Here is a 14,020-nt window from a genome sequence, read left to right as displayed (position 1 = left end):
TTTATTTTGCTTCAAGTACCAGAGAGTAGCCACAAACTTCAGTCACAAACTTATTTTGTCATGGCCACTGCAGCCCTCACAGATCTCTCCTCCTGTCTACCTGTTTGAAAAAGAACTCAGATGAATTATTTCATTCCTTCATTTCCTTCTACAAGAACACCCCTGTCACCCATTCATAATGGTTTCATCCTGTGCCAAGGCTAACATATGCCGGCTGCCACTAAGAGTTGAGGAGAGAAATTGAAATGTTACTTTCTTCATAGCCACGGCTCCTAGTTTCGACAGACTTACCCTGCCAAAGGAAGATTGATTGCTGGGGAGATTGAGTTTGAAAGTCAGTTTTCACCGTGGATAAGGCACTCAAGATTAGTTTTCAAAATGATGTGTAGATGCTTTCAGATTTGGCAAGAGAAAGGTTGGACAGAGACCAGACTAATTTCTTTTACTTTTTTCCCTCCTTCAAGTGTGAAACATCTCAAAGAAGATCTCAATTTTAAATTAATTCCACGGTCTTGTGCCTTTGTTTACTAAATTCAAGCTTGCAGACAAACCGAGGCATTTTCTACTGTCAGAGTTCAAAGATCTTCAATCAGAAGTATTGTCTTGTCTTTTTTCTCCAAATACACACAACTGTTTTTCTTATGCATTCTGCTTGGATACGTGTCTCTTCCTCTCGTCCACTGACATTAACACAACAAGTCTGTGGACTTCCGAATGTGTTCAGACAAGTATAGACGATGTTAAGACTGGTCCACAAGGCATATTAAGCAGATCAAAGACTAAGAGATTAATAGCTATGCCCAGATGGAAAATAGGGGTAATTAGGGAGGAGCTTAGCAGCAAATTAAATAGATGGCAATGCAATTATGGAGGTGAGTGTTGATCAATAACCTTGACTAGCAGCCTCTGGGATGCTGCAATCATACAATAAAATGTAGCATATTTGGTCTATCAGTGCAGAAACATCCCCCGATGTAACAGCAGGGGTGTGTGTGTGTGTGTGTGTGTGTGTGTGTGTGTGTGTGTGTGTGTGTGTGTGTGTGGCTTAGGGTGGTAGCATGTGATTGCTTTTTTGGGGGGGTCCAAGATGTAATAGTATGCCAAGATGGAATGTAGCTTCCAGACTGAAAATGAGCAATTAAGTCATTTATGCATTAATTTATCATTGATTAGCCCCCTCACGGGTATTTATATTCCTTGTGAGATCAGGAGCGTTGGCCTCATGACCCCTTAGAAATTATCATTAAACTAGTTAATGAGAAGTTGTTTTATATTTGCATTCAAGAGTTGTAGGTGGGCCTAATTGGTTGCCAAATATGATTTTAAAAAGGGGTATAATTCAAGGATTTTATCCCAAAACACTCTACTGTGTGGAAGATATCACTTGATTGAGGATTTCAAGAAAGAATTTATCCTGCTTTTCAAATAACCTCATGAGAGTTTATAACTTCACTGTAAAAGAACTTTTTTAGATGGTAATATTTCTAAATAAATAACACAGTGATTATATCCCCCCGCTTAAAAACACAACACAGCGATGTGGATTCCAAGCGTCACATTCTTCAAAAGGATCTCTGGCTTTATTCTTTTGATGGCACCTTGTAAAGCTTTCATTTTTATTTTCAATTCAATATTTATCACCAAAATGCCTCATTTTCACCCTTGAAGCTCAACAAATAAAACATTGAATGTATTTTTTTTTAACATAGAGCATTTATTGTACCTATTCTTCTTTTTTGGTTGTTTTGGAACTGTCTTTTTTCTTCTTTTACAAATTACTGAACTCATTTTTTTTTCTAGTAGCAAAATGCTCTCAGCAAATTTCCACCATAGGCCTTAAGTATGCATTAGTGCTGTTTGCATTCACTAGTAATCATATCCCATTAGTCATCTGCTAGTGCTACTAGAGATCCACCACAGCACCTTTTGTGGTCAAGTACTATAACAAGGTACAATTTTAGCCGTGCCGGTGGTTGGTCCATTACTTTAGTCCAACCCACGGGACAACTCAGTCACCCATTCGTTTGTGAACTGCCGTTTTGAAGCCTTGAGTCAGGCATTTTGTCTGTAACCATCTTGATTTTTTTTGGAGCCAGAAGTGACCATATTTGGACAAGAGGGTGGAGCAGAGGAGGAGTGGGGTGTGGATTTGACACATACTGTAAATCCAAAACCTGAGGAAACTGCCCACCCACCTTTACCGGCAACCTAACAGCTCCCTATTCATGTCAATATAAGCTTTTTTTGTCCCTCAGTGTTATTGCACTTTAAGGCACTTCCGCATTGGCTTCACTTTTCAAACCCTGAGACTGCGTCCACTTTTATATACAGTCTTTGCTCCAACCTATAGTGATCTCCTGGGGTTTCCTCCAGCACTACCATGGGGCTGACATTTGTTGTATTGAGTGAAATGTCTCAACTACTATTTGATGCATTTCCCTGACATTTGGTACCGACATTCATGGGGCCTCCTCATGTCCACCCAGTAATAACCTTGTTGAGCCTCTCACTTTTCATCCAGCACCATCATCAGGTCAAAATTTCACTCCAAATATTTTGGATATGACATTAGATAGAACCTATTTTCAAAAACCTTCCATGTCTTTTTATTTAGTCATTTGTTCCTCCATCTGTTCCTCCACTACCCGACCACCCCTGCTGTACTTTGCATCCGTGCTCAGCAGCGTGAGTAGAGCTCATGCATAGTGTATATACAGTACGTGTCTGCCCCACAGGCAGGAAAGTCAAGGGTGCTTTTTAGGATTTAGTTCATGTTTTAGTAAGACACTACCTGTACAGTAGTAACTTTTAAATCTATGGTGCAAGGCTTACTAACAGTAGACAAAGAAAATAGTGTTTTTGAGATCATACTAGTAAATCTTTAACCTTCAGTCTTCTGAGTGTGTGCATACAAAAATATTCGATGGTATAAAAAATGAACTAAAAAAGAGTCGAAAGCTGATTATACTGTTTATTATGGAACTGCTGCCAAATTACATTCACTCTTTAATCCTCCACAATGTAGATTTTAAAGGATATGGATAAAAACAAAATCCATTTTAAATGTGCCAGACATTAATTTTCCAAGACGAACTTTATTATTGAAAGAAAACACTGGGTAGCACTTTCAGAGCTTAGTACCGAGCAGACTTCACTATTTCTCAACATACAGTATCTCTGTCTTGCCAACTGAATTTAAAAACACTTTGTCTGTGCCTGATGCTTTATGGGAAATAAATTGTATTTGATATTGCGACTGTCCCCCCTAGAAAAAAAAAAAGCATTGTTGTTTATTCCACAAGCTTAAAAAAAAAAAAAACGTGTGCAATCAGTGCCAAAACAGAGTCCTCATTGCACAGTGAAAAATAAGGCTGTGGTGGAGCAGTGGATGGTTAATGTGGGGCGCCGGGGTGGGACTTCCTTTCAGTTATCCAGAGAGGAAGGGCTTTTTAAACATGATAAACATAACGTGATTATATATTGAAACATAATTATGTGCTAAACGTTTTTTGATGTCACTATGCCCCTGGCAGTAATTGTTTTTCAGGTTGTACTTGGTTCATTTCTGTGTATACTGACTGGGTGAGGGGGGTCTTTCAACACGTGTCCTGGGGCTATTGTCTTATTGGTTGCTTGAGGTTTTTCATTAGGTACGCTCAAACTTTTATTGGCAGTGTTTTGGTATTGCTTTTTGCCTGACGCTCGCTCCCACTCTGCAGGAAATGGCAAGCTCAAGCGGAACCGCCAAGTCTCAGGGTGGCGCAGGAGATGTGAAGGAAAATCTCGATGTACCTTTACCCTAGTCAAACTCAACTTCACAGATTTGTGGTACTTTATTAGTTGCTTTAACAGTCGGCCTTTTGTCTATTTAGTTATATCACCAATCGACCGATGTCAAATGGCTTTAAACGGTTATTACAAAATGGTGTGATTTTCAGCTAGTTTGGCCCCAACATATTTCTTGTCTCCCACCACCTTCCAAAAATGGGCAGGTTGTGTGTTTTCCCTTGATATTGAGGACCGTGGTTTCTGCCTATTGCCACCAGTTAACATTAACAACCGTTATTCACGATTGCGATACTCCTTCACCAAAAGACTTTGCCTGATCTGAAGTGAATAACTCACTGAGCAGCTATGGTCAGAAAGATCAGTAATATATGCTATTATTCCATATGAAAAAACTATTTATTTGACTCACGAGATGATCAGAGATAATAGCAAGTCTGTTCGGATCCACTGAGATATTACACATCATAAATCATTAAAGTGAAACCTGTGGAAATACAATGGGACTCTACAAATCCCAATCTGAATTAATGTTATTTGGATCAAGCCCTGCTCGGGTACCCATCCATTTAAAATGAGGCTGTGACAATCTCTACAACATAGTTTTGGCTCGAGTATTTGATTTAAAGGCGAGCTGATAGCCTGGCTACACGACAATGACAATACAACTGCCAGTGCTAGTTAGTCTTTAGACCAGAGGCACATTTTAAATGTAAAATGTGTAATGTAATGAGATGGCTTTTGCTGCTGTTTCTGCCTTGAAAATCAAATCATTGCAAAATATTTATGGTTTGCCTGAAGGTTCGTTCAGTCTTTTTTTCCCCCCAGTTGTTGTAGAGGCACAGATGCAAATTAAACAACAAAGAACGTCTCCCCAGAGTGCCTCTGAAGTTGGGCAGCTTGATATACCAATGTTGAAGAATGGATTGGTTGAGACTATATGATGTGTGAAAGCCTGAAAATTAGCACGTTTCGCGTATTAATGATCCGTTTTGATTTGCGCTTTACATTTCGGCTGATCAGCATAGGAGTGGATTTTAGAAATTGGACCTCTGAACACAGAATCCTGTTTCCTCGGGGGGGGTTCCCTGAGTAAGTGATCCACGAAATCCAAGTGCATGGAGAGATAAAGAGAGGGAGGGAAAAAAACTGAGAGTGTGGCGGTGGGGGGGAGGGGGGTGGAAGGGTCGTGGTAGTGGGGAGGGGGTTGAGGAGGGTAGAGTGTGACATAGGAGTGCATTTCAGCTCCACTGCCTGCCATCCAGTGCGTGTGACTGTGGTGGATCTGAAAACCTCAGCTTTGCCCCACAGCAACAGCAAGGAGAGGAATGTTCTTGGGGAGACTAAATTTAGACCCAATGTGCTGTACCATCAATCCCGATTAAGCCAACTGCGGAGCCGCACTCGTTGTGGGAAGAATATGGCTGAATGTTGAATTCGGTGTTACATAAACGGTAAATGGACTGCATTTATATGGTGCCTTTTTACCTTTACAAAGCGCCTTACAATTTTTACCTCTCGTTCACCCTTTCACGCACAATGCAAGGTGCTCACCTGCCATCTGGAGCAATTTAGGGTTCAGTGTCTTCCTCAATTACATTTCGGCGTGTGGACAGGAGGAGCCGGGGATTAAACTGCCAACCTTTTAGTGGGGAACCACAGCCGCTTACTTTGAGTTTGACCCTTGATAACGTATTTCAAAAGTTCTTTGAGTAGGATTTAGGGGTATCTATTGGCAGAGATGGAATATAATATACATTATTATATTTTCATGAGTCACCTAGAACTAATCACATTTTTTTCCCCCCTAAAATAATTGTTTTTTATCGATCTTATTTTTCTGTATACGTATTTATACATTTTCTTATATTGTCTGCACCTTTTTTGTGTTTCTATGCTGCTGTGACGACAAAATGTCCCCACTGTGGGATCAATAAAGTCTAAATCAAATCTATCTTATCTATCCAATCATCAGTCCTTTATATCTACATAGAGAGGGTGGTCCTGGTTTGACATGGCTCTGGCTGCACTTCATTGGGGATTGTTTCCATTCGTTGCATCCTAATGGGGCGTAGACTTCAGGTTCATTTTGATAATATTGGAGCGGCTTCGACAACCGCCGCCGTCGTTGGAACCTCTTTGATGTCACCACCCCCCAGTGGTCGCTAATTGGTCCGCCCTTCAGAGTAACTGAGCAAACCTTAATGCGCACAGGATTTCCAGACTGTGAGCACAGCAAAGACTGAAGCTGTGAGCTATTGTAGTTGGCTTGAGTTATGCTATCTACAGAAGCCCAAAAGGAACAAACCACGCTCTGGCTCCGGAGAGAGCTCCTTGTCGTTTTTGGCATTTTTTTTGCAAATTCTCCTACATGCTGGGAAGGGTGAGGCAGGGGGTGTTCAGTTCATTGCGATCTGGAAGCTACTAAATCCTACACACTGTTCATTTAATATTTGCAAGAAGAACGTCATGAAGATACTTAAAATCTCGATTTGTACTGAAGAAAATAGTCACTAGTTGCTGAATCCAACACTTTTGTAAATATAAAAAGAGTAAAATATCTCAACCATGCCATCGGAAATATGGCGACAGCAATTGCCTATGTGCAGGTACACAATGTTGATTAATATATCGTTTCAATTCTGTTAAATGTGTCTTAATTCTAGCGAAAAAAATGTCCCCTCGGGGATTAATAAAGTAACTACCTAACCTAACCTAACAAGTTATAATAACCTCAATATATTTGAGGATCTACCTAACTGGACAGATTTAATTTTCTTTCTTTTTTTCTGTATTCGAGCATCTTAAAAAAAAATTATGTGAATAGTTAAAACACCTCCACGGGGACATTCGACTTTCGTTTTTTTCAGTCTTTATGTGATAATAATAATTATGCTTCATATTTTGTGTGCAAACCACAGACATATACGTGTTAAAATCGTAACAATGCGTTCACCCCCTGCCCGGTGTTTTGGAATAACATGATCACTACATGACTACACTCATTTACACTCTGACTTGTTTACGTACTCAAATGTTTTACTTGACAAGAATTGTATCTAGCAACTGTGAAGCCTCCTTGTAGATAAAGATTCATATAAGTGTTGGGACATGTGCACACATGCGTATGTACACACACACACACACACACACACACACACACACACACACACACACACACACACACACACACACACACACACACACACAATCATATTCATAATGACTACATGTTTCCAAAAGAGCTGTATTACCTTTTTTACTCAGAGACTTGTGTCTCAGTCTGACATTTTCATTTGCATCACCTCATACATTATGAATGAATCACAACATAAATAACAAATGTCTGACAGGCATTTAAACATGGCATTTTTCATTTTATTGGGAATTAAACGGACTCTGGGAGCTTGTTGAGACGATGACAGCACTTCACCTTCTTAAATCATTGAGTGTATATTGTGTATCCATAAGATCTCCTCCCTTTCACATTTCATAAGTTTTGCCCTATGAGGGTTACTTACACATCAACATATGGTAATTTGTGCGACACTGTTTGTATTACAGTTTGTACAATAAAAATGCCTATCGAGCTGACTCACCAAACACAAAGACTGAAGCTTGGACAGAGATGTTTTTGTTATGCTAGAATTGAATCTACAAAAAAAAATTGTATACCAATCAAATATACATCTTTAATTTAAAATCAAATTACTTATGTGACATTTACTTTAAAAAAGAAAATAACAGTGCCCTATAAATACACACCAGGCATCTGGGTGTTTACACACTTCAGACAACTCATTTAACATTCAACGATTCTCTTTCAGTCACTCTTTACAAACAATTACCAAATAATTAATGCACAGAGTATTGACAGCAAGGCTGCTCAGCATGTTAAGGTCACCACGGCAACCAAAACAAATGGAGCTGGTAGTTAATCAGTGTGAAATATTTGATCGTAGTCCTTTTGTTTTTGTGTGTTTCCTCCACACTAATATATTCTGGGGTCTAAGTCGCTCTGTGGTACACAGCAAGGCCTCCCTCATTAATAGCCGGGTAAATGCCATTTGCATTAACCAAAAATTGTGATGGATTTTTCTTGTCAAACACACATGTATTCTGTTCCAGCATAATCAAATATTTATTCAGATGCTGTGTTCATAAAACAGTGCAATAGCTAACTCTTCACGTAGTGGAGGGGAAATACAGTATTGATTAATATTCTTTGTTTCATTTGCATGCAGCCCACTGCGTCTCGACTTGTGCAGACGTAATTTCTACTGAGTCCTTTTTGAGCTGATGGTGGCGTAATTCATCATGGAAATAAATGCTTCAACATTACAAAGTTGTTTTCACAGAAGACATTTGTAACGTGAATGTATCATCTGAATTTATAGTGTCACTTTTGTTTGCATTGCGCTTGTCAAATTACCTGTCCGCGACATCCTTTATGCAAGATGTGCCCTCAGTTGCGAGGGCATCCTTCATCCGACAGCCACTCGAAAAAAAAAAAGTCAAAATTGGAGTGCAGTCGGGACTCCTATTCTTTCAGCTCAGCAGGGCCGTCTTCTCTCTCATGGGGCCAGTGTTTGGAAGGGGGATACTCTAAATCCCTTCCTTCCAGTTCAGGGCTGTCCCTCTGTGGAAAGAGCTCCTGCCCTGTCACATTCTGACTGATGGATGGGCAGGTCAGAATAATCGCTCAAGTCCAGTCGTGCGCCTGCCAAAGGCCTCAGACCTGCCAGATCACTATCCATTAGTCACATCATTCCCCTGATTCTAGCCAGTTGGGGCAGCCTCTTAGTCTATGTTAGTTGTCGAGTAGTTGAGCAAATATCTAAGCGAGTACTGGATGTTGGTAGAACATCCTTGCAGTTGTGACAATCGTAAGAATAAAGCTTCAACGAAAGAACGTGCAGCGTTTGCTGTCACTCGGGTCTCTCTGGTCCTTCAAGTCGAAGCAAAGTGAGGCAACCCAGTGTTTTCGTGTCACCAACTGTTGTTATCTTTTGCCGCACATTCTGCTGACATTCAGTGTAGTGGGCTGAATAGCACAGGTGGAGCGACCTGATGTCAGATTGACAGAGTCATAAATAATGGAACCAAGCAGGGTTCACATCGCCCAGGGACAGCCAGCTACCCAAGAGTGATGAAAGGAGCCCAGGAGCCCAAGGACACTCTTCTAATGGTCCACCGTAACCAGGGCTACTGTCGCATATCTCAATCAAACCACACAGCCCCCGCACCCACACCCACACACACACACAGAGACAGACAGACAGACAGACAGACTGGGGGAAAAGAAATATCCTGTAGTGTACATTTGATAGAGATGAAGATCAAATGCTAAAAACTCCCCAGACGTTCAGGTTTAACATCCCTCACCCTCGTGGTTGAAGATTATAAAGTTGCCTATCAAAGAAGAAAAAAAATCCTGATTAAAGGCATAGCAAAGTAGACACTGGTCAGCGTTCGGTAAAGGAGCAACCTTGAGAGGGAATCCTGCTCTGTGATCATTAGAAGGCCGGTGTGGTGAGTCCAGATGGAGCTGTCACAGTGAAGCATGCCTAAACACGTCCTTGGTGTCTGTGGGATCCATTGCTCCCAGCTAAAATCAGGGGGAAGGAAAACCAACTTAACCTTGTGCCAAAGGATTTTACTCCTATTGAAAGAATGATGACTTATTGCAGGAAGTGTCCTTCAGGAGTCTTAGTCAAATAATACTTACGCATACAGCCCGAGTCAAGTGCCATTTCTTATCAGTGCAACATCTCTTTAGCCATTAGTTAAAATTGGCTGTACAGTAATAGCCTCCCAAGCCAGACAAATTGATCACAGCGTGAGACTTGTCTGGCTCATAAGCTGCTCTCAGCTAAATAATCGCAGTATCACACAATTTAAACTGTATATCTGTGATCTAATAACTGCTTAACATGAGTAATATATTATAGATGTTGCTGTGAGACTTTATATTGGATTATGATGTCATTTACTAACAGTCATAAGACATACATGTGATTATTGAAGTCAGGTATTACTGTTGTTTTTTTCAGCTCTATCAGTTTTTCATAGTAGGCTTTAAGTGGCTATGAATTAGATCTGTGCGGAAAATCGATATTCATTGTGAGATAATATCACAATACAATCACATTGCCACAACATACTAAGGGCCAGTAAATTATAATATTGAATGAATGCTCAGCTGTGTTATGAATATTAAAAATTTTGGAGACTGTGACCATGGCATCTCACAATGCTTATCAGCCCTTATCTACTTAAAATAAAGATAAAGTAATAATTGTGTTTATTTTTTTTAAATACATCTTTACTTAAAGTAGATATTCAATTATTGATTGCATTTATTTTCAGTTAAAATTGTATTTAAGTTCACGGTTTAGTTTAATTTTCAATATCTAGGCGACATCTACATGAACACGTTTTTGTTTTAAATCGCTCAACTTTTGCTACGTTTAGGAGTAAATCTCACCATCACCCACAACGATAAAATAACTTGGTTTCAACCTGAGTAATTATGAAGGTAAGGAAATCTTAGGATGCCTTATTTCACTATTTACAAACACATTTTTGGCCACATATATGACTCGCGCTTGCCAGCTGGCTAACATCTACCGATAGCGTGTGAGGTGTACTATTGCTTCTTTTTTTTTTTTCAAACGTTCTGTGGCAGCTGGAAATGTGATCAGACTGGTCAGACTGAATCAAAACAGCAACATTGCAGGCTTCAGAAACAAAAACAGTGAGTTTAGAAATGTTTAAACACTCCAGCAACACAGCTGGGTGATAATTCAGTTGGTACACGATTACAAGCAACCGGTTTCACATAATTGCGTTTCTTAGTTACTTCATCGACTATTAATATTGAAATAATGTTTTGGTGCGGCTTTAGTTTTGTTATTTTTTTCTAAAGGCCTGCTTGATTTAAAAAAAAAATTAAAGTAATTATGGACAGAAGCTCGACATATTGGTTTTCAATGAAATAGGGCAGCTCTAGAGACATTTATATTATAACCTGAGACAAAAGACACAATGAATCAGAGATGGAAAAACAGTAAATTGTCCTTTCTAATTGAAATACTTGCTACCCGGTATTTTCAGTCACTGTAACAGTTTAAACATGATGTGCAGGTTACAGGTCAGTATGAGAATAATTGCACTATCTGTCGGCTTTTTAAAGAAAGCACTTTGATACATAGATCAATAAGAAGCTAATAGCTCTGCAGGAATACCTGTGATATGTATCCCCTCTACTCAGCCCATTTCAGATGCATTATGCATTCCTCATCACTCCTTTCATTTCTGAAAGTAAGTTATATGACAGTGTGTTTTCAGAGAAATGAAATTAATTCCATTCTTTGTACCCGGCCAGCCCTTGTGTATTTTGATATGTTAAGTGATTCATTGCATGAATGTTTTATGGTTTGGAAAATGCAGTGTGTCAGATATGGCTTTGTTCAGTGGAGTCAGAATGTTACTCCGCCTCTCCTCTGACTTTGAGATATTGTATGATCAAGTGGAACCTTGAAGAGCTTACGGAGCTGAGAAAATATTGTTTGCTATTTTAATGTCATCGTTACATCACTATTTGCCTGCGTGATTTAATAATACAGTTTAATTCGTTTACTCTTCAAAGTTACGTGAAATAGCAAGATTAAGTGACTAATGTGTGGCATATATATCTTCTCTAACCTACAAGTGTTTTACAGTGAAAAAGATGTTAATTGTCTGTATGTTCAGGGCAGAGATTCACATAGGGATCCTTCCAAGTAGATGCAGTAATGAAGCTATAAATCACAGCATCATTGGACATCTTCCCAGCCTCTGATATTTCCCCAGACACTTTCGGTCCACGCTTTTCAGTCTGCTTACAGTGTTAAATAGATTGACCATGGAAGATAAAGTTAAATGTGACTTTCTTCCGGTGCCTTTGACTCAACAAGAAATGAGGAGGAAAAAGAGCAGTTATATACTCCGTGAGTATGAGGTTTAATACTAATATTTTGGCGCTGCTGAAATCGAGCAGCAGCAGAAGAGGGGGGTATTAAAGAAATGCATTTTCTCAGCATTGTGCAGAATGATAGGGAGGGAATAGTGTTTAAATGTCAATGAAAGACCCTTTTATAGTAGAACATATTATCAGCCTAAGTGGCGGCACAGTCAGTCCCTTTGAAGATTTTCACCTAACGTTGGTTTTGTGATGCGTAAACAGGCAATGATGGCTTGGAGGTTGGACCTGTCTGATATCTAACTCTCCCTCAGGGGCCGAGAAGACGGGTAAAAAGAAGGAAGGAAATAGTCAACATGGCAAGAATTTGTAGCATGTTGCTACTGTTACACAGAAAACATCATTCTACATCATTCCTCTTTCACCCGACTCAAAGGGCTTTATGGTAATGGCCCTTTCATGAATGGAGAGCAGATAGAAAACTGGCCATGTGCGGAATTCAAGTCCCACAATGAATACAGGACCTGCCAGTCCAGTAATTAGTTTAGGCCGTGGTTTGGCTGTGGCTGTGATGGAGGCCGTTTATCACCCCTGAGACAATGGCTGCATACGAACTGCCAAAACAAGGCCGTGTGATCGCTTTCTTTCGCTGTAGCTTCGGATGTGAAAATGGCCCTCCGAGGCCTTGTGGGAGCAAACTGTCAGGTTTTCACGGGTGTTTCCACCACTGTGTGTCTCCTTAACTCATGACAGATGAACATTTTTGCAAAGACAAAGGGTCAATGGTGGTAGTCGCGATGGCTTCATTTGCTGCATAAAAAGGTGATATTTCATGTAGCGTGTGAATGCGACAGACAGTATCACGATTCTGACATTTTCCAACAGCAATCAGCTGGAGACTGCACACCTTGGCCAAATATGTATTTGTTATTGTGTTATTAGTTATCCTATGACCACCTTTCAAATAGAAGTACTATTGTGATCCATTCCTACCACCTACATTGATTGTAGACACTGTAAGTGCAGGAAATGCACCAAAAATCTGTAAATGATTTTCCTATAACCATAAATGATTGTTATCACATGGCCTAAGAAGGGAATTCCAGTCATGTGATACCAATTAAACCATCGCAATGATGAGCAAAATCTATCAACTTGAGGACGCCATGACATGTAGCAGGAAGCCAAATGGGTGGACTGTGCTGTTCATTCATTGTTAAAATGGACATTTTTCAAAAATAAACTATTGAGGCTCAACTCTCGGGGTAATTTCACACTTACCTTGTTTGGTCCGGACCATCAGACTTTCAGTTTGGTCCAAACCAAAACAACAGGTGTAAAAGGTGCCTCGGACCACAGTCCAGACTAAATGACCAAAAGACATGGTTTTGGTCTGGTATTTTGGTTGGTTCGCACTTTCAGACCAATTACAGGAAGTTGAGGCAGGCGACCATCACCCATTACACAAGAGAAAAAGAAACTCAACTTGGGGGGGGCATGCATAAAAAATGCTAACATTTTAAACTTTACTTCCTATTAGAAAATAAGTGCTGGTAGAAATGCAATAATAATATTAAAATAGTGACAATACATTTTTTAATTTATTTTTCTCCGTTAAAATCGAGAAGGTTTCCGACCAAATTGTAAAGTTGCTAATGCCAGACGCACACCCATCTACTAAACAATACATATCAAGTATAAGGAGACACAATCCATGTTTTTGATGATGACAGGATGTAGATATATCATGAAAGTATTTTTAAGTTTTCAATGTGAAACCAAAATTAACCAGATCAAATTGTATACAATGTAACAAAAACATTAACTTTGGTTTGGACCTTCATGCGGACTTTCGGGTGTGAAATTTAGTCCCCTTGCTGAATCTCTTCTCTAAATAACTGGAATCACTTATACCATAACCGAACAGGTTATATTATCAAGTTTATCTGCTAACAAACCAACTGATAACAAAGCCTTGATGGTGGATTGAGGTTTTAAAGCCCAAGTCTTCGATAAGTGTCCAGTTCTGAATTTGAATTGCAAAGCATGTTTGTGGACTTCATATGCACTGTGTGGACTCTTTTACATGAGCCAGAAATTGTATATTAGACTACCGCTGGCAATGGTGCAGTAAACCAATCACGGATTAGAACTTTAAAGGACCCACAGCATTATAAATCATGAAATGAGATTTGAAGCAGACTCCACTTTTGCACCCAAGCTTTTCAAAGCTTCAAGCCTCAGGGAAGCTGTGGTGCATAGGGTGATACA

Source organism: Embiotoca jacksoni, unplaced genomic scaffold (assembly GCF_022577435.1).
Source record: "Embiotoca jacksoni isolate LCO1_2020_lvr unplaced genomic scaffold, fEmbJac1.0.p SCAF_22, whole genome shotgun sequence".
NCBI classification, from domain to species: Eukaryota; Metazoa; Chordata; class Actinopteri; family Embiotocidae; genus Embiotoca; species Embiotoca jacksoni.
Note: the sequence above shows the minus strand (reverse complement) of the source record.